The sequence below is a fragment of the Pteropus alecto genome, unplaced genomic scaffold (assembly GCF_000325575.1).
Source record: "Pteropus alecto unplaced genomic scaffold, ASM32557v1 scaffold365, whole genome shotgun sequence".
Lineage (NCBI taxonomy): Eukaryota > Metazoa > Chordata > Mammalia > Chiroptera > Pteropodidae > Pteropus > Pteropus alecto.
This window is the reverse complement of record NW_006436299.1, coordinates 453,096-457,957: the sequence shown is the minus strand read 5'-3', so window position 1 is coordinate 457,957 and position 4,862 is coordinate 453,096.

The window sequence follows — 4,862 nt, the reverse complement described above, 5'->3', positions numbered from 1 at the left end:
AGTGAGCTGTAAGAATTTGCCATCAACTGAAACAATCCCAGCTGCTTTCTCTCCAGAAACTCAGAAATGTAAAAAATGTAGTACCCCTGCACTAAAGTTTCAGTGATGTCAGGCATAAAAAAAACCATCTAAAAATCTATTGAGTTTCTATATCCTAGAGCCACCCAACCAGAAATAGGAGTCTAATTGTAATAATGACAATAATATTAAACACTCGGATATTAAGGAAGGCAAGATATGACATTTACAGATCACTTACTGGGTGCCAGAAACTACTAGGTGCTTTAATTCTATCAAAAACCTTGTGATATGTGTTATGGTTTTGTTAGCTGCTTTTACAGATGAGAAATTAGAGGCTCAGATTTTAAGGCTTTTTTCAAGGTCATCTGACCAGTAAATGGGAAAGTTAGGATTCAAATCCAGGTTTGCCTCATGTAAAATACTATGCTCCTTTCCATTTTATCACAGTCTTCCTATTAATTCAGAATTCATGTTTATTGAAAAAACCATAGAACATGAATGAGAAAAATAAAGGAAAATAGATAACGAAAAAAATGGATCATGCTCCTGACTAGGTAACTAAATAAAATGAAACAACACTCTAATTCAACTTATAGGTTTTATATAATGCCAATTTAAATTTTTATGGGATATTTTCCCCAAGATATTTAATAATTACAAAGAGAAAAATAGTAACCTTACAATGGACAAGCATACCAGTCACACCTTAATTAGGTGATCAAGGTTAATATCACCAGTAGACATAGATATAATGTACCTCCTGACATGAAGTCAAGAGAAGGGCACTTCATCTCTATGACATTCTTGTCAAAAACCCATAACTCTAGTGTAATATTGAGAAACCATTAGATAAACTCAAACTGAAGTATATTCTACAAAATATCTTACTAGAATTGACTGTAAAGAGACACAAGGGAACGTTAGGGTTATGGAAATGTAAACAATATACATTAATAGGGGAGGCGTTTAGCACAGGTGTATGTATATATTTCTCAAGACTCATCAAACTGTACACTTAAAATTAGGGAATGTTAATCTATCTAAATTATATCTTAATAAATTTTATTTAAAAATATAGTTAAACGTAGTAAATACTTGCAGGAAAAAAAAAAATTCCCCTTCCACCGTTCACAAGTTTCTTTGCTCTTCTGCCTCCCAGAAAGAATGTTTCCAATTTAGCAAGTCTTTCTGACTTTGGGCCCTGAGCCACTCTTAACTTGCAGCCTTTCCTCCTGCTCCTTCCATTGGTGGTGGCCCAGAGCAGGACCTTGGAAGCTCCTCTTTCTAAGAACTTCCCTCCCATATCCCAGCTACATATCCAAGAAAAGGTTTCCAACTCAACTCCTTCTTGTCATGAAAGCCACCTCCTCAGAGAAGCCTTCCTTCACCATCTGATCTCCCCTAGTTCCTCTTTATTACATCACCCTGTTTTACTGTCATCACACTCATTAATATAGCCTGTTTATTATTACTCACTTGCTTTTTTACTATCTCTTCCCACTAGAATGGTAACTTCAGGAGCACAAGGACCTGTCTGCCAGTTTCACTACTGTATCCCCAGTGCCCAGCAGTGCCTGGTACATAATAGCCATTCAATAAATGTTTTTGTTTTTGTTTTTGTTTCAATGAATAATGATCCACCTATTTCAGTGTTCCCTGGTGGGGAAAAATAACATTAATTAGGGAATCAGAAAATTTATCATTCACCACAGCCACTTAATATCACTTAATCCCTTAATAAGCCAAGTGTCAGTTTCTTCACCTCAAAAATTGGGATGCTGATCAATATGTTTTATTTCTACCTCTCTGGAGGTGGTGTACAGATCAAGGAGGCAAGCAAGCTGAAAATATGCCTAAATTTGCCCATTAAAGCTTCAATGTAAAATAATAAGAAGAATATCTAACATTTACTGAGCTTGTACTACGTGCCAGGCATTCTTCTAAGTGCTTTTCACTATTATATCTTTAAATCCTCCCAACAACCCTATGAGTGTAGGTATTAATATTATCCCATTTTGCAGGCGAGGAACTGAGGACCAAGAAAGCTGAGTAATCTGCTCAAGTTCACACAGTTTGGAAGTGGTAGAGTTGGGATTCAAATACAGATAGCTCTACTGCCAAAGCTCCCACAGAATACGAGGACCTTGTCCATAATTTCATGTCAGGGTTAGTCCTGGTATAGTGCAGGTAATACAGACAGAATGGAGTTGGCATATCTAGGAGGTGACAGGAACCTCTGGAGTGGGGGTGGCTGGAAGGAATACAGGCTGGTGGATAGACACAGGTTTCCAAAAGGTATTACAAGCATAAGCCATGGCCCAGAAGAAGGCCAAAGGCTATTTCAAGGAAGCAAGTACCTCAACAAGCTCCTGGAACTCATGGAACAGGCAATATCCCCAAGTGTAAGGAGAGGTGATTATCAAAATACACTCCTGGCAGAGCAAACTGGTAATTCCCATTTGCTCACAGTGCCAAGTCTCTACCATTGGAGTGGGGGATAAGGTGGTTGTACCAGAGCAAAAGAACAACACCAGACAAGCTGGCATCCATGTGCCCCAGGATGAAAAATGGTGGTCCCTGATGGTGTCCAGTCAGTGCTCCTGAGAGCCAGAATACTTGAGGTGCTCAGGGCACTTGATAATCAGTATAAAAGTATTTTGACATTTTAACAGCTAGTACGGCTATACTGGTGCCTAAAGTCTGAATACCACCCCTAGGTTGGAAATTACTTTCCTCAAGCCTCAAGGCCTGGCTAAAAACTGAATTTGAAGTAAAATCTGCAGTGAATCCAGCTGAGGAAGGGAGAGAATACATGAGTTGCTCCTTCTGACTCACTCAGTTGTATTTTCACTTTGATCACACTGTATTATAAAGTCCTGTTAATGAGTCTGCCTTTCCTCTAGACTGTAAGTATCATGTAATAAATAGATATGAAAGTCCTTCCACCTATTGGGCATCTAGCCAATCATTGTTTGTTGAGTAACAGCTAACATGTATTGTGTGCTGACTTTGTGCCAGGCCTCTCATCTGATTCTGATAGCACTTTTATTGGTAGCCCCATTTTGCGACTGAAGAAACGAAGGCAGAGAGGATCAAAAACTTGCTTACATCTGGGACTAAACTCAGCAGCCTGATTCTGGAGTCTGTACTTTTAACTACTGTGTTTGATTTCAGTAGCTGGTAGGTGACCATACAGGTAAAAAAGTTCAGATGAATAAAGTATGGCTTGTTTAGGAACTGGGGAGAAATATGGTAAATAGAGTATAGAGTATGTGAATGGAAGTGATGGGTGACAAAGCTTGAAAAGTCAGCTGGCATCAAATTGCAAAGGGCCTTATATATAACATTTAAACTTTTGGACTCACTCCTAAGTTCAATGAAAAACCACTTAAAATTTTGAGCCTGGCTGTTTCAGGGTGAGATTTGTGTTCCAGAGTGCTCATTCTATCTGCTGTGGAAAGGATTGATTGGAGAGAGTGTTGCCCTCCTCAGCTGTTATTTACCTCCTTTGTTTATTTATTTTCCCTTACCATTCATTTTTTTATTTTTTTAAATGCCAGGCTCACTGGACTTTAGCGAAGGTTAAAAAAAATTATCCACATCTGGGCCAACACATCTCTTGGTTGGGCAAGTGGCAGTAGTAAAGGGTGCCCCTTATGATGGGCTGGAAAATCCCAACTGTGATAGAGCCAATTGGTGAAGGAGAGAGTGGTAGGTTTTCATTTTCTTTCCTTAAGGCTGTAGCTTGTCTCACAGCCTGTATTCTACACTCTCACTCCTGCCCGATGCTAAGAGCAGTAGATTCCAGACTCCATACTCTCTCCACCCCCAAAATTGACAAATGGGTATATTTTCTCTGACCTTAAAGTGATTTCACACAACATCTCCCAGAAACTATAAATCCTGTCCCAGAACTCTGCAGGAGGGATGAGCAAAGGCAAATACCCTGACCTGCTAACCTTGCTCTCAGGGGTTTGATAGTATCTGTCTCCCAGAGACCTTGTTTTTGGAAAAGAAATGTCTCCTGTCTGATATTTCAGGTGCCTTTGTCAGCCAGCCCCGTGGCACAGACTGTCTGCTGGAGGAAAAAGGGAGCTTGCCAGGAAAATCTCCAGCACCAAATGGTGCACTTCTTAACTGATTTAGCAACCCAGTTCTCCTCATCCTGATGCAACATCTGCACCAGGAACACTTAGAATGAATGACTTGTCATCTATCTCTGTCCTCCTTTAAGAATACTTTTGGGGTTTTTCATCCTACTTCCCTGGGCCTTCCTTATCAATCTCTCATGGAATCCTCTTTTTATGCCCGTCTGATAATGTTGGAGTACCCCAGGATTTATCTTTAATTCACTGCTCTTCTCACCACCCTCAATTACTGGCTATACATGCTTTCAACATTGCCAAAGAACACTAATGCCAGGATTTGGGTCCTGAAGTAAACCAAGTACCAGAGGAGGCAGAGGTGGGTCTGAGATGAAGTTTCACAGTGGTCCTTCTTCACTGGGGTCCTAGAATTTTTAAAATGCAGATTACCAGGCCCAAACCTGGGAAAGTCTTGATTTCTTAGTATCAGGCATGTGTATTCTGAAGGATCTTCAAGTGATGGTCTATTATCCCTTTTAAATTTTAAAACCAGAGGAGAGAAAGAGCAATTAGGGGGGTCATTTTAAAAACTATATAAATGTCTGACCAATGTACTGTACACTTGAAACTAACAATAAAATAAAATTTAAAAAAAATAAATAATTAAAAATTATTAGTTCAATGAGTATCCACATACTGTTTATCCAGTTTCACCAATTATTAATATATTGTCATCTTGCTTTACCTATGTAGACT